The 25,265-nt window shown below is 40.7% G+C and overlaps 1 protein-coding gene and 1 long non-coding RNA gene across 5 annotated transcripts in view; one reads left to right on the plus strand and one right to left on the minus strand.

The window, feature by feature from the left end:
* The window catches only part of LOC149456841 (cytosolic carboxypeptidase 6-like), a 2,243,892-nt gene that overhangs the window by 1,584,842 nt on the left and 633,785 nt on the right, over positions 1 to 25,265 (minus strand). The window lies entirely within an intron of this gene.
* The window catches only part of LOC149456843 (uncharacterized), a 92,480-nt gene that overhangs the window by 940 nt on the left and 66,275 nt on the right, over positions 1 to 25,265 (plus strand). For both annotated transcript variants that reach the window (XR_016313799.1, XR_016313798.1), the window contains exon 2: positions 21,409 to 21,504. This is a non-coding gene — a long non-coding RNA (uncharacterized LOC149456843). The remainder of the gene's footprint in view (positions 1 to 21,408; positions 21,505 to 25,265) is intronic.

Consider the following 25,265-nt stretch of genomic DNA (forward strand, 5'->3'; position numbering starts at 1 on the left):
TATGTATATCCTTATCATAGAGACATCTAGGTCTGGTCTAAAGGCTGTGGGGTTATCAAGCTCAGAAGTGGACACTCAGGATGATGTAACTCACACTCAAAGGGTCTCACACCGCTCACAAACCCATCTAAACAGCTCCAAACAATGGCTCCAAATTCCAGGATGGCTCCACCTTATGGGGCTCGTAATGAGCAAGCCAGAGGACAAGATAGTACTAATAGTGTAGTAAGTTTATTTTCAATAAGAAAAAGTCCAAGTATAAAATAACTCACATGTGATATAAAAAATTGCCGCCGGCCTTCCTCATGGCCTGGTGCGGCTTGGCGTCGTTCTGGTGGGCTCCCCTAACGCGTTTCGTGCACCAAGCCCTTTGATAACGTGCTTGGTGCACGAAACACGTCAGAGGAGCCCACCAGAACGACGTCATTATTCTGTCATTGGGCTTACCACCATTGTCACTACAAGAATTGGTTTATAGCACTTTCATGCGTCTTTATCAGACACTATCATCACTTCACCCATTTTGCACCATCAATAGCGCTCACCTATAATATGTGTTAATATATGATGTTTAATAATATTTTAGTTGTCTGATATTTTTAGTGCTGCATATTTATTTTTAGTTTGTCATTTTAAGGTTTTGAGGTTTTACCTGTATATGCTAGCTGCTTTTGTTTCTTTATATCTCTGCGTTCGCAATAACCCACTCTATACTGTAAACCTTATCAGTTGCCAATCTGTTAAAAAAAGAACATGTTGATAGCAGGAGAGAGCAGAGTGAAATAGAGATGAGCACATAGGTGTGCTGCTTCTCCTACCACTGTCCAGTCGCAGGCTGGGGGAAGGACATGACCTGTATATGTTAGTGAACTTTGGAAAATAAAGGAACACTTTGAAAACACATCAGATCTCAATGGTGAAAAATATCATGCTGGATATCTATACTGATATGGACTGGGTGACCTGTTAGGAACGTAAGGATGCCCCATTGTTTGATGGAAATGCAAATTATCAACCCACAGAGCACTGAATTCAAAGACCCGCCCCCCGAAAACCAAAGTGAAAAAATGATGCAGCAGGCTAGTCAGTTTTGCTGAAATTTCATTGCAGCAACTCAGAATGGTCCTCAGTAGTTTGTATGGCCCCCACATGCTTGTATGCATGCCTGACAACATCGGGGCATGCTCTTAATGAGACGACAGATGGTGTCCTGGGGTATTTCCTCCCAGATCTGGACCAGGGCATCACTGAGCTTCTGGACAGTCTGAGGTGCAACCTGGCATCGTCGGATGGTCCAAAACATGATATCCCAGAGGTGTCTATTGGATTTAGGTCAGGCGAACGTGGGGGCCATTCAATGGTATCAATTCCTTCAACTTCCAGGAACTGTCTGCATACTCTCACCACATGAGCCTGGGCATTGTCGTTCACCAGGAGGAACCCAGGACCCACTGCACCAGTGTAGGGTTTGACAATGGGTCCAAGGATTTCATCTCAATACCTAATGGCAGTCAGGATGCCATTGTCCAGCCTGTAGAGGTCTGTGTGTCCCTCCATGGATATGACTCCCCAGACCATCACTGACCCACCACCAAAATGGTCATGCTGAACGATGTTACAGGCAGCATTACGTTCTCCGCGGCTTCTCCAGACCCTTTCACGGCTGTCACATGTGCTCAGGGAGAACCTGCTCTCATCTGTGAAAAGCACAGGGTGCCAGTGGTGGACCTGCCAATTCTGGTGTTCAATGACAAATGCCAATGGAGCTCCACGGTGCCAGACAGTACAAGGCAAGATTATCCAAAGCTTCTGACAGGATGCTGTCTAATATCATGCAACTGCCGAGGGAGGGGAGCACTGCAAGGGTAATTTTTTATCTATTATAAACAAGTTATTTTGTGAATATTTGAAAATACTATTAATTGTATTAATTTACTTTTAATTAATATTTGCAGTATTAATTATTTGAAATAATTTATCCCATCAAAATATAGTTTATAGTTTTTTTTTGTTTTTATATATCAGACTTTGAGAAACGCCTTAAACAGGCAGATATAAAAATAACAAAAATTAAAACACACACAGCGTGCGCGCACACACACACACACAAAGCAGTGCTGCCAGTTTAATGATGACATGACTAAGTATTTACCTAATTACAATTCCGGTGCCGTGTCCCTAAATAGTGCGTTGCCTTTAAACGCCATCATTTAAGAATGTCATTAAGAGCAAACTAATTAAAATGCAGCAGGGACGAGCCCGCAAGGGTTGCTGACCCGCAGCACTCAGCAGACCATACTTGACATTCTTCCATATCAGCCCGTTGGACAGAGATACGGACCTCAGCGGTTGGCCTTGATGATACGTGCCCAAATGACTAATATATTGATCGGTGGAAAATCCATGCAGCAAAATAATTTTTCTAGCTGGGGTTAATGAACGTGTCAGATTGTGAAAATGAGGAGTTTGAAAGCAAATTGCTGCAATCTATACTTAGAAAATGTGACTGCTACAGAGAGGCCGCTGGTTGTTTTTCTAGCTCCTGTTTGTTTGTTGTTTACAAATGTGTCCTGTTCAAAAGCGTTTTCATAGACATGTTAAAAAACAAACAATGGCATCACAGAAAAACAAAAACTATCATTCTTCCTAATGAACAAAGGTCCTGGATGTGGCACGCGGATTTGAGAGGAGATTATGGAGTTTGAAAGGTTGCACATGCTAAAAAGGTAACTTTTATAAAATAAAAACTTAAAGGAATATGCATAAGCAATCTCTGATATGCCATTACTAGAGCATCATATAGTATAGAACAGCCTTTCTCAACCAGGGTTCCATAGAACCATAGGGTTCCTCCAAAGGTTGCTAATGGTACCATCTGCCTCTCAGTAACTAACCACTGACACCAATTATTTATTTATTTTTTTATCTGTAAGGGGGGATTCTTCCCAAAAACCACAAATGTTAAGATCATTCTTTCCAGTTGCCTGCATACTAATATATCTTGAGTTGTAGCTAATAATAATTACTAGCAGAGGTTCCTTGAGCCTGAAAAGTTATTTTAAGGGTCCCTCTATGTTAAAAAGGTTAAAGTATAACTAAAGGCAAATCTTTTTTTTTGTTGGTCTTGGATAGAGTGAAGATGGATTAGAACACCTATCAGGTTTTTATTGCAGTCTGTGCTCCTGATGAAGAGATTCACCCTCTCTATTTGTGCTGTTTATCACTATCATTGAAAGTGAAAGTAAAAGGAACCCCAAATTTTGGGTTGTCCCCATAAAAGTAATAGCAGGGACATTTTCAATGAGGACATTAGTTCTGGTGACCTGGGGGTCTTCAAGGAATACCCTTACCGTATTTTTGGCTCCAAAAAAGGGAGGAAAATGTCAGTGCGTCTTATTGAGCGAATATACAGTTGCAAGAAAAAGTATGTGAACCCCTTAGGATTACGTGGAGTTTTGCATGAATTGGGCATAAAATGTGCTCTGAACGTCATCTAAGTCACAACAATAGAAGAACACAGTCTGCTGAACATAATACTACACAAACATTAGATGTTGCCATGGTTTAATTGCACATAACATGTAAACATTCACAGTGCAGGGAGGAAAAAGTATGTGAGGCCCTAGCTTAATGACTTCTCCCAGAGCTAATTCGAGCCAGGAGTGAGCCAACCTTGACTCCAGTCAGTGTGATGATATTGGATGTGTTGCTGACAGCTGTCCTGCCCTTAAAAAACACACACCTGTTTTGGGTTTACTGGTTTCAAGAAGCACTGTCTAATGTGAACCATGCCTCGCAGAAAAGAGCTCTCAGAAGACCTACGATCAAGAATTGTTGACTTGCATGAAGCTGGAAAGGGTTACAAAATTATCTCCAAAAGCCTTGATGTTCATGTGTCCACGGTAAGACAGACTGTCTACAAATGGAGAAAGTTTAGCACTGTTGCTACTCTCCCTAGGCATGGTCGTCCTGTAAAAATGACTGCAAGAGCACAGCGCAGAATGCTGCATGAGGTAAAGAAGAATCCCAGAGTGTCAGCTAAAGACCTACAGAAATCTCTGGCACATGCTAACATTTTTGTTGACACATCTACAATAAGGAAAACATTAAACAAGAATGGAGTACATGTGAGGACACCACGGAGGAAGCCATTGCTGTCCAAAGAGAATATTGCAGCACGTTTGAAGTTTGCAAAAGAGCACCTGGATGTTCCACAGCACTACTGGCAAAATATACTGTGGACAGATGAAACCAAGATTGAGTTGTTTGGGAAGAACACACAACACTATGTGTGGAGAAAAAAAAGGCACAGCACACCAACATGAAAACCTCATCCCCACTGTAAAACATGGTGGAGGGAGCATCATGGTTTGGGGCTGCTTTGCTGCCTCAGGGCCTGGATGGATTGTTGTCATTGATGGGAAAATGAATTCCAGAGTTTATCAAGACATTTTGCAGGAAAACGTACGACCATCTGTCCGCCAACTGAAGCTCCGTAGAGGATGGGTGATGCAACAGGACAATGACCCAAAGCATACAAGTAATTCAACAAAACAATGGCTGCAACAGCACAGAATACGCCTTCTGGAGTGGCCCAGTCAGAGTTCTGACCTCAACCGGATTGAAATGCTGTGGCATGACCTTAAGAGAGCGATTCACACAAGACATCCCAAGAATATTGCTACACTGAAACAGTTTTGTGAAGAGGAGTGGTCCAAAATTACTCCAGATCGTTGTGCAGGTCTGATCTGCAACTACAGGAAACGTTTGGTTGAGGTTATTGCTGCCAAAGGAGGGTCAACCAGTTATTAAGTCCAAAGGTTCACATACTTTTTCCTCCCTGCACTGTGAATGTTTACATGTTATGTGCAATTAAACCATGGCAACATCTAATGTTTGTGTAGTATTATGTTCAGAAGACTGTGTTCTTCTATTGTTGTGACTTACATGACGTTCAGAGCACATTTTATGCCCAATTCATGCAAAACTCCACGTAATCCCAAGGGTTTCACATACTTTTTCTTGCAACTGTAAAGCGGCCGGTCCAGTATTTCTGCCACCACCATGTCAGAATATTGGGGTGGCCGCTCAGCTTTTCTCTTCTGCAGGACCTTACCTATTCTTTGCTCCAGCGCTGCAGTCTTCCCGCTCTGGCTTCTGTGACAGCCGGGTGCCCACTGCGCATGTGCGAGAAGCGCTGTGCTTTGTGAATGGTCTGGCATCTTCTGGGACACATGACAGTTCCCAGAAGGCTCTGAACCATTCACAAAGTGCAGCGCTTCTCGCGCATGCGCAGTGGGCACCCGGCTGTCACAAGCAGGCGCGGGAAGAAGGAAGGACAACTCTGCTCTGCGGAAGTGGGAGCGGGTACCTGTCAAATTCAAGTACCCGCTCCCCCTCCCCAAAGGTCCGCAGTCTCTGGTCATCTCCTTTACTGTCTGCAGTCTCTGGTCATCCCCTGTACTGTGTCCGCAGTCTCTGGTCATCTCCTGTACTGTGTCCGCAGTCTCTGGTCAACTCCTGTACTGTGTCCGCAGTCTCTGGTCATCTCCTGTACTGTGTCCGCAGTCTCTGGTCATCTCCTGTACTGTGTCCGCAGTCTCTGGTCATCCCCTGCACTGTCTGCAGTCTCTGGCCATCTGTACTATGTCCACAGTCTCTGGTCATTCCCTGTACTATGTCCGCAGTCTCTGGTCATCTCCTGTACTGTGTCTGCAGTCTCTGGTCATCTCCTGTACTGTGTCCGCAGTCTCTGGTCATCTCCTGTAGTATGTCCGCAGTCTCTGGTCATCTCCTGTAGTATGTCCACAGTCTCTGGTCATCTCCTGTAGTATGTCCACAGTCTCTGGTCATCCCCTGTACTATGTCCACAGTCTCTGGTCATCCCCTGTACTATGTCCACAGTCTCTGGTCATCCCCTGTACTGTGTCCGCAGTCTCTGGTCATCTCCTGTACTGTGTCCGCAGTCTCTGGTCATCTCCTGTACTGTGTCCGCAGTCTCTGGTCAACTCCTGTACTGTGTCCGCAGTCTCTGGTCATCTCCTGTACTGTGTCCGCAGTCTCTGGTCATCTCCTGTACTGTGTCCACAGTCTCTGGTCATCTCCTGTAGTATGTCCGCAGTCTCTGGTCATCTCCTGTAGTATGTCCACAGTCTCTGGTCATCCCCTGTACTATGTCCACAGTCTCTGGTCATCCCCTGTACTATGTCCACAGTCTCTGGTCATCCCCTGTACTGTGTCCGCAGTCTCTGGTCATCTCCTGTACTGTGTCCGCAGTCTCTGGTCATCTCCTGTACTGTGTCCGCAGTCTCTGGTCAACTCCTGTACTGTGTCCGCAGTCTCTGGTCATCTCCTGTACTGTGTCCGCAGTCTCTGGTCATCTCCTGTACTGTGTCCGCAGTCTCTGGTCATCTCCTGTACTGTGTCCGCAGTCTCTGGTCATCTCCTGTACTGTGTCTGCAGTCTCTGGTCATCTCCTGTACTGTGTCCGCAGTCTCTGGTCATCTCCTGTACTATGTCCGCAGTCTCTGGTCATCTCCTGTACTGTGTCCGCAGTCTCTGGTCATCTCCTGTACTGTGTCTGCAGTCCATTGGTTCAGAATATTTTTTTTCTTGTTTTTCTCCTCTAAAACCTAGGCGCGTCTTATGGACAGGTGCATCTTATGGAGCAAAAAATACGGTAATTTGCAGGGATTTTCTCTCACTTCCTGCTTTAGCTATGGGACAGGAAGTGAAGGTAAATCTTCCAAATGAGACACAGGTAGCAAAAAATAAACTGACAGAGGTTAAAACCCTCCCTTATGCTATCCAAAATGAAAAAAAAAAAAGTTTTGCCTCTAGTTCTATTTTAAGAAAGGCTGGTATAGACCATTGGTTGAAATGCAGCAAAGGATAAAAAAAAGTAATAAACCAAGACTTTTATTTAAAATGGCAGGATCCCCAGTTATTTTTTTTTTGTCAATAAATTTTTATTGAGGTTTTTAAGTCATAGTCAAAAAACATTCAACAGTTCTGTAATACACTTACAGATTTAGGTAAGTTAGTAAATGACATCCTCCAAACAATTATTAGATAACAAATGTCAACATTACCTAGAAGCAGAGAAAGTTGCTTATAGCTTATCTATAAAACCATTTTATCTATACATGCAATAGTTATACTAAGAGTATGTTTACCCACATCCTAGGTCAGGAATTATTACAATACCAATAACAATTTAAACAGCAACACATAATCTAGACATATTAAAGAGGCTAACTTCTTGTATAGTATATAAATGCCCATAATTGACTCAATCGGGGTCCCTAAGGACCTGTGTGTCAACTTTCAAATATATTAGCATGTATTAATTCAAATTAGGTCGTTTGATATCTTCAATAACCATAAATAAAATAATCAGCTGTTGTAATAATCTAAATAATAAAGAAAGGTAGGATAGGCTTGAAAACAAGAGAAGAATGAAAGTTCAGTAGAAGAAAGTTCTGTGATTTGGTGAATGTGTGTTCGTGGTGGGAGGATTGATTTAGCTTCAAGTTGTCCAACTTAATTACAGTCTGAGCTTATTTAACTATATTCTCATAGTCTGTGGAGTAGTGAAAGATGGTCCAAGTAGACCAAATTTTCTGGAATTTGACTGTGGATTAATTTGCTATTGCTACCAAATTCCTCCATGTCATAAAGATCTTCTATTATATGGATCCATTCTTTGATGGAAGGAGTATTCCAGAGTCTGAGAATTAAAGATTTTTTTGCAATCAAAAATAATCTCATAAAAGATTGTTTATATATCTTCATGGAGCAATGAAATATGAAAAAAAAATATGAAATAGACAGCAGAGTGGAGTCAGTTTAATCTTAGTATTGGTAATGTGTATGATAAGTTTTTGGATCTTCTGCCAAAAGGTTACTATCAAGGGGCAATCCCACCATATGTGTACTAAAGACACTTTCGCTTGGTTACATCGCCAACAGATATCAAAAGACTGTGAGAACCATTGCTTCAGTTTATCGGGTGTTGCGTACCATTGTGAAAAAAGCTTGTGAGATGTCTCCTGGAACCGAGTACCAATAGAGCAATTATGTGTAAAGACACATGCTTGTTTCCATTGATCATCTGTGAATGTAGTATTAAAAGCAGATTCCCAATGTGTCCTGAATCTGACTGGGTTCGTATTTTGCGTAGATTGAAGCCATGAATATGTTAGTGAGATGGGTTTTTTGATGGAATTTCCCTTAAGGCAGGTAGACTCAAAAGGTGTTAAAGGACGTAGGAATTAATGTTTGTGCGTTGTAGCGTAAATGTAACTATGTATTTGACAATACGTCCATTTTGTCATAGCTTCTGCCTTTGTTACTTTTGTCAAGCTTTCAAAAGATTGTAACTTACCCCCTTTCAAACAATGATGGACCAATAAGGGCGTACCATCCTTTAGTTTCCAGGTATTATTTTAACTACTTCCTGCTCAGCCTACTGTCAATTGATGGCCAAGTGGGAGCTTCCTAGCTACAGGAGGACATCATATGACATTCTTTGTGTCACGCACCCTAGTGGCTGCGTTGTAGGTGATCTGTCACCCCGTGTCCACAGGACACAGCGGATGACAGATCGGTATACCATGTGACCACTGTGACTAATAAACAATCACATGACATTTGTACACAATGAATGTGTAAAAAAATTTAATTTATAGCCATTCTTTGTGTACTTTTGTGATGAGCTTTGGGATTGGTCATAGTGAACACATGGTACACACAGGACCAATCACAACTCATCTGTACCATGAAACATAGTTACATAGTTACATATATAGTTATGTAGTTACTCTGGTTAGTCTGGCTTAAAAAAGACAAAATCCATCCAGTTCAACCATAAAAAAAATCCTACACCCACAGTTAATCCAGAGGAAGGCAAAAAAAAACAGCAAAGCATGACTCAATTTGCTCCTGCAGGGGAAAAAAATTCCTTCCTGACCTCCCCGAGAGGCATTTGGATATTCCCTGGATCAACTTTACTTATAAATGTTAGTAACAAGTTATATTCTGTGTATCCAAGAAAGAATACAGACCTTTGCCAATCACAGCTAATCACAACACTACTCACTGAATGGCTGTGAATGAATAGATGCCAAAATGATTGCATAAAACAGTGATCATCACTATTATAAGCTCTTACACAAAAAACCCTGATCACCTCCCCAGAGTAGTCACTGTGGTAACACTACACTGCTCTGGTGACAGCATGTAAAAAAATTGTATAAAAAAAAGAGAAAAAAATCTTTAAAAAAATTGAAAAAACATTTTTTTATATTACATACTGTCACTAGTCAGTTTTTCTAATCACCGCCACATCAGTCATATGATGACACTGTACTGCACTGGTGACAGTATGTAAAAAAAAAACAATTGTGAAAAAAAAATATTTTTCATTTTCCAAAAAATTGTAACAAAAAATTACAACTTCAAAAAACTCTCCATGCCCCTTTATAAATACCCTGGACTGTCTACAAATATCCCCAAATGATCCCTTTTTGAAAAGTATAGTCCTGGAATTTTAGAGCCTCAAAAATTGAGTCCATCAGTATATCTGGACTGATCAACTTTTAAAAATATATACCATAGTTTGTAGACTCTATAACTTTCACACAGACTAAATATTATAAACTGAATTGGGTTATTTTTACCAAAGAAATGTATCAGAATACATTTTGGCCTAAACGTAAAAAAAAAGAAAGAATAAAAGTGTTTTTATTTTTTAATGTTCGGTATTTTTTCATTTATATACCAAAAATTTTTTTTTTAAAAACTCAGTGGTGATTAAATACCACCAGAAAAAGCTCAGTCTAAAGAACAATTCTAAAACTTTAATTTGGGTACAGTGTTACATGACTGAGTAATTAGCATGCAAACTGAGACAGCGCTGGAAGTGGAAAATTGGCCTGGACTAGAAGGAGGTGAAAGTGTTGAGTATGAAAGTGGTTAAAGAAAGCTATAGATGTAAACTTTTGAAAATGACCTTTGAAGCTACATTGACATATTAAAGTTCATATGAGGGGGCGCATGCGTGGCCAGCTCCTGAATGGACGTGCAGTGAATACCGTCCATCCACCAGACCCGACACGGCACACCCCGGCCCCAGGGGATTTAAACCACACAGTGAGCAAGGGCAGAGGTGCACAACCCTCCCGAGCAATGCCCCGCCATCGAAAAACCCCGGGACAGCCAGGAAAACGTACACATTTCTTCCCTGCTGTTCAGGCAGGGATCCAAGATGGCGCCAGCTGTCTGAACGGAGCAGGCAGACATGAGGAGGATGACAGGAGCCAGCAGACAGATCCCAGGCTGCAGTACCCGCTCTACCCAGGGGACCCTGGTGAGTCATCTCTTCCCCTTTGCCCCGCAACAAGTAGCCCAGCTAAATCCAGACCACGCCTGGACACAGACACAGCAGCCACCTACCAAACCCTCATCCATCCATCCCCTCAACATGCCAATGATTTTCCAGTGATAGAATCGTTCCCTGTGTCTGACCAACCTATCTCTGAAATCTGCATGGAAAACATGCTCCTCTCACTCAGGCAGACGCTACACAGCGACCTATCATCACTTGCCCAAATCACTACTGTGATTCAAAAACAGGACCACAGATTACGCCATATTGAGACAAAGATGGGGGAAATAATAACAGCCCACAATGACTTGATTGACGCACATGCTGACCACACTTCTGGCATCGAACAAATTAATTTGAAACTAGCGGACCTGGAGGATCGTTCCACACGCAACAACATAAAATTTAGGGGTATTCCTGAAAATATCACCAACGAGGCACTGCTACCCTACATCCAACAATATACAAAACTCCTTATTCCGTCTCTCTCAGATGTAGAGCTCGCCATAGACCGCGCTCATAGAATACCCAAACCGTCTTTCCTGTCAGCATCAATGCCTAGAGATGTTTTGGCGTGTATTCATTTTTACCACATAAAGGAGAAGATAATGGCAGCAGCCAGAAACCCCCCTCCACTCCCGGCATCACATGCAAACATCAAATTATACACAGACCTATCAAAAGCTATGCTCCTTAACCGTAAAAAATTGGTTACCATCACCAAAGCCTTACGGAACCGTGGCATTGCTTACCAATGGGGCTTCCCCACAAAAATAACTGTCAGACACCAGAGAAGAATCTACACAATTAGAAACCTAGAAGCGGGCATAGACTTATTGAAGACATGGAACATAATACCTGTGGACCCCCAACAATCCACCTCTGCTAATACGCATCAAATGGAAGCAGAATAACTCTGACATAGTATACATTTAATCCACTTTAAATTCCACACCTCTGACGCTCTACTCCACTTTATCCCATCCTGCTGAGATCTGGAGATCGGCTCAATTAGAAAATTCTCTTGTTACAGAACATTGTTTGGCATGACCTCATCTATGGTCAATGCTTGTTCACACCCCCCAGTTTTGAAGTAGCGTACCAAGCTACTCAAGTTTCTTGCATTTTTTGCAAGCCTTTTTTATCCCTGTCTGCATCCCTCCCTTCCTGCATCACCAGTCAACCAAACACCTCACCAGCTCAACTAAGTCTTCCAAATGAACATGGAACAAGGCTTCTGAATCTCAGACCGAGCCATTTCCGCACTGCCTAGACCATACAATTCTCCTCCTCGCAACTGTATCCGTCCAACCTGAATCAACGCCTTAAACACCAACCCGACTACCCCATAAACCGTACCAAGGATCTACATTATGATTAACATAACATCTCTAAATGTTTGTGACCTAAACTCCCCTTTTAAAAGATCGATGCTCCAAAAGGAAATTCAGACATCTCATGAGGACATTCTTTTCATACAGGAAACACATTTTGCAACATCCAAGACTCCCAGACTACAACTACATCGATTCTCCCACATTTATATGGCCACCAATCCTAAGAAACGTAATGGCGTTCTTACAGCTATAAAGGACACTATACAATTCAGTCATGTTTCAGAATTAGCTGACCCTCAAGGTCGCTATCATATCCTGATCTGCAAACTTAACGATACCCTCCACACTCTAGTGAATGTTTACGGTCCAAACAACAATCAGATCCAATTCCATCGTAAACTCCACACCATTATCTCTTCCCAAAAGCAAGGCAGACTTGTCATCGGTGGAGACTTCAATGTCATCGGCAACCCACTCCTAGACTCGTCCTCCAACAAAAGATCCCCCAAACAGAATTTCAATCGTTTCCTGCATGATCATGACCTTTATGATATCTGGAGATGTCAACACAGCACCGAAAAAGACTACACCTACTACTCTCCTTCCCACCTGTCCTACTCCAGAATCAATTTCTTTATTACAGATAAATGGACTCTACAACACGTAACGTCATCCAACATTGGCACCATCACATGGTCAGACCACGCTCCAAACATAATCCTGGACGACTCTCAACGCTCAGCACTACCCCCCATATGGAGACTGAATTCTACCATATTAAAGAATCCAGAGAATCAAAAACATTTATTAGAAGCTCATAACTTATTTTTTTACCTGAATACTACACCTGATATCTCTATAACCACACTTTGGCCCGCTTACAAAGCTTACATGCAAGGTATTCTCATACAACTCAACTCCCGAATCAATAAACACAGATCTCAACAAATCGACCAACTTCTAGTTTCCATAAAACTAAACGAAGAAATTAACAAACAAAACCCCAACGCCTCCACATCTGCATCCCTCACCTAAGACAGAAACCAGCTCCGAACCCTTTTACTCACTTCTAACAAAAATAATCAAACAAAGACGCCTCAAATCTAAAGTCTCCTCAATTTTACACATAAATACCCGTACTTCGCTTACAAACCCTAAAGACATAGCTGACGCCTTTGCAACTTACTACCAAACCCTGTACAATATCAAAGATGATCCAGATACACACCAACCAATGACATTGTCCATACAAAACTTCTTAACTACCACTAGTCTACCCCATCTTACTCCATCACAACTCACCTCTATATCTATCCCATTCTCTCCCATGGAAATAGAGAACACTATAAAAACCTTACCCCTGAACAAATCTCCAGGGATTGATGGCTTTACCAACGAATTTTATAAAACATTTGCCCCTAACCTTATGCCACACCTAACCGCCTTCTTTAACCATGCCGCTTCTACAGGTACATTCCCTAATGAAATGCTGCAATCCATAATCACAACTATCCCAAAACCCGGCAAAGACCCCCAACTTGTCCAGAATTACAGACCGATTTCACTACTAAATACAGATATAAAACTATACGCTAAATTAGTTGCCTGAAGATTGCTTCCCCACCTACCTACACTAATCCACCCAGACCAAGTAGGATTTGTTCCTGGTCGCCACGCTCCAGATGCAACAAGAAGACTCATCTCTCTCACACACATTAGACCGCTAAATGACCCTCCTTACTTTCATCCCTTGACGCTGAGAAAGCATTTGACCGAATACATTGCCACTTTATGACACTCACACTTCAAAAGTTTGGAATCACAGACTGGATGCTATCGGCAATTCTTGCCCTCTATTCTAACCCCTCAGCGAAAGTGCTAACCAATGGTATGCTATCACAGATTTTCAACATTTCCAACGGTACCAGACAAGGTTGTCCCCTATCCCCCATTATCTTCACCCTACTCATTGAACCACTAGCCTCAAAACTCAGAGAGGACCCAGCATTCACAGGAATCTCCCATCTCAAAAGAGAACACAAAATTAGCCTATTTGCAGATGACATCATACTAATGATTACCAATCCACGTAAATCACTCCAAGCGATCCAGACACATCTTCAAGAATACTCAGAGGTATCATACTACAAACTCAATGCGCCCAAATCCTCTATCTTAAACCTTAATATACCTACTAAGCTCCAGAATATACTCCTCAAATGCTTTCCCTTCTCCTGGGAACACCACAGCATCCCTTACCTGGGAATTAAACTTACCACCTCGACAGACCAACTTTACACCTTAAATCATAAGCGACTACTCGAATCCATCCCTCAAGAACTTAAAAACCTACGCACATCCACATTATCAAAACTGGGAAGAGTAGCTGCTCTAAAAATGTGCATACTGCCTAAAATCCTTTACATTTTTGCACACTCCCCATACCCGTCCCCAATGCTTTCTTCTCCAAACTACAAGCATTACTTGCCAAATTCCTCTGGAACTCAAAGAAACCCAGATGTACGACAAACCTTCTTTAAGCCCAACCTCTAGAGGAGGGGCAGGTCTCCTGCACTTAAAATCGTACTATAATGCCGTACTTATAGACCAACTCTACTATCGAAAAAACGTGGACCACTATGGAAACTCTCCCTCACCTTCTGCCAACACTACGTGACATTCTATTCCTACCACAAACTTCTCAATTCAGAAATCTACCCAAACACCCTTGCATCAGGGCCTGCACACAAGATTGGTATGACCTCTTACTATCTAACTCTCCAGAGTCAAAAGCAATTCCTACCTTGATCACCATACTACACTTTCTTACCCCTTCTTTGAACCTCCTACATTGGGAAAATCAAGATATATCCTGTATACAAGACCTCTATACAAACCACAAACTAGACTCCTTCCCGACCATCCAACAGAGGTTTCACCTTCCTGATAGTGAAATCTTCACATACTTGAGGATAGCTCACTTCTTACAAGAGATGAATATTCCACATCTTTTGAAGGTTCCTACAACCGCATACCTCTTTCTTAATAAACCGCAATATCCTAAGAAAGGGATATTGACCTTTAACACGCTTATAACCAGATCACTGTTTACCCTACAATCCACCTCCTTATCTAACTGGGAGAAACTGCTCTCACAACCAATACAATCCCACACATGGGAAAGAACCTTTAACATTACACACAGAGCATCTAGATGTAGCTCCCACTGGGAATCGTACATGAAAATTTTACACCAGTGGTACTTTACACCTGTCAAACTCTCTTTATTTTACCCTCACCCCTCATCGGCTTGCTGGAGACAATGCGGAGAAACAGGATCAACCCTACACATACTTTGGACCTGCAAATCTCTAAGATCGTACTGGAATAGTATCTTCCAAATGATCTTAACAGTTGTTGGAGCCCAAGTGGCTCCAAATCCAGCTCTCGCTCTCCTCCATATAGGAATCAACAAATTCAATAACATATCCCGTACCATCATTATCCACATGTTAGCAGCTGCAAAACTTAACATCACTAAACTATGGAATTCTTCCAAAACCCCTTCTCTCACTGCCCTTATAGCGGACTTGAATTTCCAATGCGACATGGAAAGAAGGTCGGCCCTTAATAATTCTTCCCATCACAAATTCAATAAACAATGGTCTCTATGGCTACAAAACCCCAACTGCTCTATAAGATGATAATATATTCATAAATGAACAATACTACGACCCTATGTTCTAGACTGGTGTCCCCCTTTCTCCCCCCCTCTCTCCCTCCCCTATCCTGTTCCACCTTATACAACGTTTCACACCTAATGGGTTCACACTAAAATAACATTACCTTTTGAAACACTCGATATTTGTTCATATACCCCCAGCCAATTGGTGGGGGATTTTCTTTTTCATATAAGTATGTATGTACCCAATTGTGAACCGCACTGATATATATTATTTTGTATTGTATCAAAATCTTTCAATAAAAAACATTTGAAATAAAGTTCATATGAGATTTTAATGGTTGGGTTACACATTAAAAACTATACTGACTATAATCTTTTTAATATTTTCCTTTTGGAACCAATTTCATGTGTCCCCTTTTTCCTCTTCATCAGGTTTTGGTTGGATTTATAGATCTTTAGAAAATGTGCTATTTAATTATGCAAAGTGTTAAACAACGCATTAAAACTTGCATGCAACCTGTAAATTATTTCACTTTTTTTTCTAACAATCAAGTATAAAAGTAAGTAAGATTATTTCACAAATAAAGACATAAACTGCAATTGTTTGATATTTTTTAAGTAATGCTATGTGAATGGGAACATGTAACAAATAAAAAGTAGGTGAGATTTCAGTTTGGCTGCAAAGGTGGAAATACACTAAAGTTTTTAACTTTTGGGTATGATTGTAGGGACGCTGAAACATCATATGCCCAAAAATATCAGAGCCAAATATATATTTACAGTGGAAATGTACTCGTGTACAATTTAACTGTGCCAGGGTCTCACATGCTAACACACCAATATTACTATGCCAAAAACAATAGTTGACATTTTCAAAACCTGAAAAAATTATAACTAAATTCTAAGAAGACGGCTGAAACACAGTTGGAATATATAAAAGTGAATTGTTTCTCCTGACAAAGGCTCTAAAATTGTGTTTTTTAGCCAGTCTTGAGATACATAAACCTGTGCATAGCTAGGCAGGTGACAACCTGATTTACAGTTTCTGATGTCAGATGGCTGCTGATTGGATAGAAGGGATACTAATAATTCATTTGAGTATTTTTTTATTCTTTTAAGCTTTGGATGTAATTTTTTTTGGATAGCGAGAGAAACATTTAGGTCCATTTTTAAATGATTTCACCCAAGATTAACACATTGGGGTTGATTTACTAAAACTGGAGAGTGCATAACCTGGTGCAGCTGTGCATGGTAGCCAATCAGCTTTTATCTTTGGCTTGTGCAAATGAGCTTTGACAAAAAAACCCTGGAAACTGATCGATTTCTATGCAGAGCTGCACCAGATTTTGCACTCTCTGGCCTTAGTAAATCAACCCCATGGTGTCTAATTGAATTCAACTGTAAAAAATTTGCAAATCCTGGGTGAAATCTGTATGAATTTTGTTTGAAATATTCTTAATAGGCCACTTAGATTTCCTGGCAAATTTTTATTGTGGTCTGTGTCCCTGCTTAGAAGAGTAATACCCAATCCTTAGGCTTAGTGCTCACTGACCTCAAGACCAATAATAATAATAAAAAAATAAATTTAAAAAAACTGTCAAATCTTTTCTACATTATCCAAAGAAGAGTTTGGCCCCTTTCACATGGGCTGGATCCATTTTTCCCAGCAGGGTATTTGTCCGCTGATCCGCTGCTGAGGTGAGCGGATGACAGACGCTTATGCAGAGCGGACACAGACACAGTCCACTCTGCTCTATGGGCAGTCAGATGTAAATTGACTGCCTGTCCCTTTATACCTGGCTGCCCACTGATCTGATCTGCCCAGATGGAGGGGACCAGATCAACTTCATTTTGTTTTTGCTGGATTGGAAGTAGGCGGATATAAATAGACATAGTAGAGGAGAATAAAGGGTCTGATCAGGTCTGCCTGAAAAACAGACAGGAGGACTGGATTGGACCATTCATGCGAAAGGAGCCAAGGGCTTGAGGTTTAAAACCTCCAAAGCTAGGAAGAAAAGTCTAGGCTGGAGATAGACTTTCATTCTCCATGCTAGAGTGGTGACACTAGGTTTCCTGTCAATTTTTATGGCTCTCTGTTTTCGTACTCTGAAAAGTCACTTTGGGTGTTCACTGACCCCAAGACCAATATATATATATATATATATATATATAAAATAAAAAAATGAAAATGAATTGTCAGTGGTTTTAAACCTTCCCTACTCTATCCAAAGCTAAAAAAAAAAAAAATGGGGACAGTGGTAGACTTTCATTCTCTGTGCTAGAGAGGTGACACTACATTTCCTGTCAAATTTTTATTACTGCCTGTGTTCCTACTTAAGATAATCCCCCTCATTCCTGGGTGCTCACTAGGACCAATAATATTTAAAAAATGAAAAAATTATATCTTGAGTTTTGCACCTACCCAACTGTATCCAAAAATAACAAGAAAAGTTTGGGCTAGTGGCTATTATTCTTAATGCTAGAGAGGTCACACTAGACTTCATGTCAAGTTCTTTATGGCTGTCTTTGTCCCTACTTAGAAGAGTCACCCTCAGTCCTGGGTGCTCACTAACACCAAGACCAATAGTTAAAAAAAGTGGCAGGGGTTTAAATCTTCCTTACTCTATCCAAAGCCAAAAAGAAAAGCTTTGCTAAGAGATAGACTTTCATTTTTGAGGATGGAGACACTAGAAACGTCAAGCTTAACAGGAAAGAATAGTGCCAGCTTCCTGCATGTGCAGTATGGCAGGGGCATGTGGATAACAAGGCCAACTAAACAGAACTGTAAATCTCTTTTAAAACCTGGGGACGCCCTGGAAATCTGGAACAGTTAGCATTTAGGTAAGTATTTTATCCTTGCTCCTCTTTCACTGGAGCCATTCTTGGCTAAGCATCATCATTTCCAGTAACAAAGGTATAATTTATTACCGGGCCACTGGTAAGGATTTAATAAGCTGTTTTCCAAGCCAGACAGCTAGTCACTCCATTCCGACAGACTTCGTTATAATGTCTGCTGCGCGGAGTGAAGTACGGGCTGTAACAGCATTACGCTAGCTGTGATAACCATTATAAAAGCACACTTTCTGTTCCATATAAAAATATCTGCCGATTTCTTCTATTTACTGTAATGGTCTCTCAGCTTGTTTTTACATGACATATCTCTGTCACATTTCAAGTTGCAGAATAATGGCGGGATACGAGGGAACGGGTCATTCTTGTCAGTCTGCCTGTCATTATTCCAAATGGCTTCTTCTGCACAGGTTGTTTTCATTTAGGGAAATAATTTGATTTCTCTATGTCTACCCACATTCCACTCGCAGGCGGTGAGAGAATGCGGCAAACAATGTCTCCTCCACTTAATATGCAAGGAGAATGCTTAATAGAATCATTTGCAGGATAATTAAAAGACCGCTGATATATCTTATGAGCGCATGGAAGGGATGTATGAAATAAATGAGTGCAATTGCTTATTTTTGTAGATTAAATATCGAGTCAGAGAGGTCAGACCTAGTGGTTAGCAGTAAAAACAATTAATGGTATTTTCCAGCTCTATATGCACTTGTTTCTCCAATGCATATTTCATCCTGATTTATGGTAAACATTTGTGCAGCAAAGCCTAATGGGAAATATAATACACTATCAGAATGCTGCTGTTAACTCCTGTGCCTTATGCTGCTTAGAGATGGAGAACCAACAGCACAAAGGAAAAGGCTAAAAATAGGGTCAATTCAACGGCCAATAAACCAAAATACTGGTTCATTTATGCAAAGGAGACCCTAAGAAGATTCAAACTGTAACTAAATGCACTTATATGTATGTGGAAGTAGGAGATAGCTGCTAGTCAAAGCCTAACTCCAGTTCAAAAAATCAGCATAAAATAAAATAAAATATGAAGCTTTGCAATACTCCACTGCCATCTGATGAGATCCCCAAAAAAGCTCAGCTCCATCCTGCTGCTGCCGCTTGTCTCCTGGGTTAAATGACACTCAGGGGTTGATTTACTAAAACTGGAGAGTGCAAAATCTGGTGCAGCTATGCACAGAAACCAATCAGCTTAACCTCCCTAACGGTATGATTATGTCAATATTTCTGTGCTCAAAGCGGTACATTTTTTTGCATGGAAATATGTTGTTTTTTTATTGTAGGCCTGTAATTTTTAGGAATAACTCACTAAAATCTGTCCAAACAAGAATCTAGTAAACATCCCTTGTATGATAACATTTTAAACACGAAATCATAAAATTATAATATAATAAATAATCATAAAAAATAATAATATAATAATAAATTTAATTCAATAATATAATCAAACCAAAAACACTGAAATTTGAAATATAGCGCCAAGTTTGCACATCACTGAGCAAAGTCGCAAAATAATTTTCAGTGTCTGATGATGAATTTCCCCACAAATCAATATCGCTCAATTCTGCAAGTGGTTCTGATTTACTATCACTGTATTCTAGCTGGTCTAAAACCGCTTTTGACATAAAGGGATGCTTTTTGGACGCCATGGACTTTTCTCAGTTTCCAGGCAGAAAGAACAGTAAAAATGCAGGCAGGGCACAGGACAAAGCACTCGGGACAAAATGTATGTGAAATGGTTTGATACAGTAATGTTTTACTATGTGAATTTAGTGTATTTTGTGAATGTCACTTTTTAAAATTTGAAAATTTCCCGCCTGTTCCGGCCCCTGTACGTCCCGACGCTCGCAGGGACCGGAACCCGGAAGACGGATGCTGGCATCGGCCAGAGGAGATGGCCGGGGACGCTGTGGAAGACACGTCGCGGGAGCGCAGGACAAGGTAAGTGAAACTGGGAATCCCTGATCAACGCTGCAGGGTAATCCCGAGTGTAGCTTGGGGTCACCACTTTTGGCACTGATAATTAACCCTGAGCTACACACGGGAATACCGCCAGGGAAGTTAATCTAACAAACTGAAGTTAGAAGCCGATTGGCTACCATGCACAGCTACACCAGATTTTGCACTCTCCAGTTTTATAAAATCAACCCCATAGTGTCATTCAACCAACTTCCTAAGAACCCAGAGAGTCATGCACTTACCCCCTGGGATACATCATCATGGTGCCCTACACTCACAGTACAGTGATGCACAGGACATCATTGACTTCATCATGTTAGAGTCATTCTCTGCATCATTCACAAATCCCTACCAGCGTAGGAAGAAGATGATGGAAAGGACCTCTCTTGTTAGGTGATCAAAGAGACGACACCTGAAAAGAGGGTACATATTCTAAAACATAAAATGTATATACATATTTCTGTATATACCACCAATATTCATAGCCTTTACCATTCATAATAGTGCAGAGTATATAACTCAGTGTCCTTATTACTTTCACACTATTGCATCACTCATGACAGCCAACTTAGGTAGAAGCCAATTAAAAAACAAATGTAGACTCGATCAGTAAAATCTCATTTAATCTTTTAACACTGTAGTCTCATTTCAGGAATAATGTTCAAAATGTTTTAATATGCATCTTTTATTAAAATAAAAACTGAAAGAGATTGGAAGAGATCAGCAGCACTGAGGTGCAAAAAACAGATGGAAAAAAAGGTGAAACCAGTATTTTTCAAAAAGAAGAAAATAAGGAAATCGTTTATTGAACTAAATGTTCAGTTAGGGGTTGGATCTACTGTAACCCAGTGTAAGGTCAGATTAAGGGCAATTTATGCCTTAAGCACAGCCCAACAATGGTGACCCCTTCGGCTCCTCCATTGCTGAACTGAGAAGACTGACAAACTCAATAGGTGGTGAAAGTGAAATAAAAGTTTGGAAATTTATGAACCTTATTCAGTTTTCTTCCAGGTCAGCCCCGAATCAGGCCCCACAATTAAATACATCATTTTCCATTTTATTTATTGGGTATAGATCAAAATCAAGCAACTGCCTGAAACCTTTTATTTAGAAATGATGAAGAAAATAATTTCTTTGACAAAAGATAATTAAAAAGAATATTTTTTTTTTCCATCCAGAAACACAAAAGAGGACAAGCCCCATAGAAGTCTTGGCGACTGTAATGTACCTGTGGAACAAGATGCAACAATGGTTGCAGCAGCAGCTGGATCTCAGTAAGTATACATCTGTGAAGGGAGAGGGTGGAATCAGTTAGCTTAATCCAAATAGGCAAAAAGGATAATTGCACTTTGTTTCAGCATGCGCATATCTTTTATGGGCAAGATAACTAGAGGAAAAACTAGTGGCGTCTAGCTTCCCTTGGTGCCAAAAGCACCAGCTAATTTTGCTTAATCCCTTGTGCTAGCTCCCGCTGGCTCTTTCATGGGTTCTAAATGATAGGAGGAAAAGATGGAGTTTTTGATCATGTGATCACTGTGATTGGCTGTAAGCTCACGTGATCAGGAGCCCCTCACATTGGCTCTCAATTGGAAATGGTGACCTGGAGCTGATGGTGATAGCTTGGTCACAGAACAGTGGAGTCGGTTGATACATATATATGTACAGCTGACGTTAAGGCCCTCCAGCAGTGCTGACGCATATATGCTTTACACCAGCAGGAAGAGGTTAATGATTAATCCATACCTGACCTAGTGCAATGTATTTGAAATATGGGAGGAAATGGGATCTTTTAGAAAAAGCCACAATAACACACAGAGAGAGTGCAAACCCCATGCCGTTCAGATTCTGATCAGAATTGAACCACAGTGTGAACATGTTGTTGTCATCACTGAACTGTCCTATGAAACAAAAATAAAACAGCAATGAAGACCTTTACTAAATTCCCAGTGATCCAGGCACATCAAAGGTTACTGTAGCCTGCTCTTGGAGAAATGTATTTTGCTTGAGGTCATTAAATCTGTAGCATGTTTCAGACTTCGCACAGAACAGATGCCCTTTTCTTTTCCCCATAATGACGTAGACAAACAATGTCTGCTTCTTTATGGTCTAAAATCTGTTTGCTTATTACAGAAAAAAACGACAGCATTCTAATCCATTGACCTATTCCAGCAAATTACGAGCATAGCACCAAATGCTGGGGCCTTGTACACTCTGAATAAAAATACAGTAGCTGCACATATTTCATACACATTAGCATAGTATTTATACGTAATTGCACCTCTCTTCCATTAGGATTTAATTATACTGTAGGCAAAAGTTGGATAAATTGCATATTTAGGATTACATCCCTGTTCCGATGCTGCAAAAAGCAATGAATGCATCACCACAATAAATGGATTGTCTATTGCTAAGACTAATTAAAAATATTATTTAAAAAGAGGGTGTCTAATGGTGCTAATTCATGTATTCATTTGCCCCTTTTCTGATGGAAAACTGAAGGATAAATGTGTAATTCAAAAATGATTTTTTTTCCTCGGTTTGTTGTGATTGTGCAGCTGTGCGTTTAGTGTGGGAGAAAAGGGGAAATTGAGGTCTGGCTATCAGAATGTGTAAAGCCCAAATCTCTCTATCTCATATTTCCGAGCTAATAAGGATTGTGAGTGATGGCATAGTAGGGTTAGTTAAAGTGAAATAGCCATGCTTCCTTCATGGAACACGATTGGGTTCAGGGACAACATTTTACGAGGTACAATAACAAAAGAAACAATACAACCGTATAGAATGGTACAAAGCAAGTGTGATCTGGAACACAAGTGTTTATTCATAGAAATGCAGTAGTACCTAGCCATCAACCAACTTACTGGGGTTTGCCGTCAGACTCATTGCCTAGCTGCCCTCCCTATACAAGTCAATAGGAACGCAAAATAAGCTCAAAGCAGGATGATTTTGAAGGTTGAATGCTTCTGTAAGTGAACTGTGAATAATGTTGCCACAATTTTTTGGGGAAAATGCTGGGCCTCATAATTAGTTTTCCATTAATAATAACGACAACAAGTCTTATTTTTACACACTGTGTTGACTAAATAAAGGCTAGGTGGTACTTCCAGATGTAAAAGATCTCAGAAATATCTCAAATTGATCTCAAACACAAGCAGAATATATCTGGCAGTATACTGCTTGTGTCTATCAACACAAGCCCATTGCCCATTGACAAAGGTACATAAACTAGCATTTAGTCTGGCTCAATGATATTCACACATAAATAGTGTACCGCTACAACCAGTGAAAAACAAAATATATTACGCACATTAAAGTGATGAAATCAGTCCAAAAACATTTGAAACCAGTCCTTCAATAACTGTGATATAACCAAAACACCACTGTGCAAACAAGTGATTCAAGATTCTTCACTCTTTGTGTGCCATGTGTACCTCCACTGCATAGGTGAAAAACCTGCTCACCTCCTTGTTGGACCTCATACATGGCTCATGACTTTCTTGTTACGCTTTCTCCATATTTACTCTTTTCCTTCTTTTGTTTCCGATATACAATAATCTTTCTCTTCCAATTTGCTCTGACATCAAAGAATGTAAATAACATAAAAAAAGAAAGCAGAAACCACAGTGCTCTCTATTATCACTTAATTAGCACCCAAACTAGGTTATAAAAACTTACAGAATATACAAACGTTAGAGCTTTCAGTGCCTGTAATGATTGCGGCTCACCACACAGACTTCCAAAATGGCCATGGGGTGACGTCACAGGCTTGGTTCCACCTTCCTATACGAGTTATGCCCTGTGATTGGGCAACCTCAGTAGGTCTGGCTCGATCCTCCCTCTATTAATGATTCATAAATATCTTTTCCTATGTATTTTTTGTTAGCTGGGCCACTTTTCTAGGCTGGGAATGTTCATTTGTTCCTATAATATCTATTGCTGGAGTGGGTCCCGGGAATGCCATTTTTCTTCCTGTTACGTTCTCACCTCATGAGTACCTTGGAGGCAATTTACTTGATTTTTGTTACTGCTCTATTTACTCCTGTACACTGTGCTGAGCAGACACTGGTTTAGTGTCTTTTGAGGTTCTACTGTTTTGTCATTGTGTATTTCGAGCTGGTTTATGCCCCAAGGCTCTGTTTTCTACCTACCTTTTCTATGAAAACTTCAGCAAAAAGAATTTTAAAAAAAACTAGCATTTAGTTCAACCCCTTGGTCTAAAACAGAGAAATTGATTGCGCCATCCACAACAAACTGTATCAATGGAGGAATGTGCTACGCTGGCTAATGTAGTGAGAAATCTGCAGCACTCGCAACTATCTGAATACCTGAACAGTTGTAGAAACTGTTCTGTTGGCAATTTTCTATCCAGCACCTTTGATTTTCCAATCGACTTTTGTCGAACTGGGTGGTGCCAACAGGACCACCAATGGCTCAAATTTCAAGTTGTGTATGGCCAGCTTTAAGACTAACAGACAAATGCAGAGCAGTAGACTGGTTAAGTTTGCATGCTCTCTGTCTGTCAGTGCTGTTGTGCATGGGGTTATAGGAGACTGGTTAAGTTTGCATGCTCTCTGTCAGTGCTGTTGTGCATGGGGTTATAGGAGGCTGATATCAAGATGGTCTTCAGACATCTTGATTGGCTGGCCCAGGATGATGTAACTCCAGCCCACAAGAGTTCATTCATCTGGTCACTGAAATGTGCAAGAATGTACACTGAGCCCATGGGCTGAGCATGAACAATTAAATAGATTCCTCCGTTCCTACTAAATATCGTGGATAGGGGAGTCTCAACAGCAAGATGCTGGTTGTTTGAAAACCCAAACAGTGCCTGCATCTGATTGGATGAAGTCTCTTTTTGGATGACAATTTTCCACCTGGCTCCTTTGATTTTTTCATGCAAAGTCTGTTGAGCTGGAGAGGTGCTCATGTTGCCACCTATGGCTCACATTTAAGCCGATTCCCACTAAAATTCAAGTTGTGTATGGCCAGCTTTAGACTGATGGAAAATGTACAGCAGTAGACAGGTTTAGTATGT

This window comes from Staurois parvus, unplaced genomic scaffold (genome assembly GCF_062004578.1).
Source record: "Staurois parvus isolate SC_StPar_1 unplaced genomic scaffold, SC_StPar_1.0 ptg000347l, whole genome shotgun sequence".
NCBI classification, from domain to species: Eukaryota; Metazoa; Chordata; class Amphibia; order Anura; family Ranidae; genus Staurois; species Staurois parvus.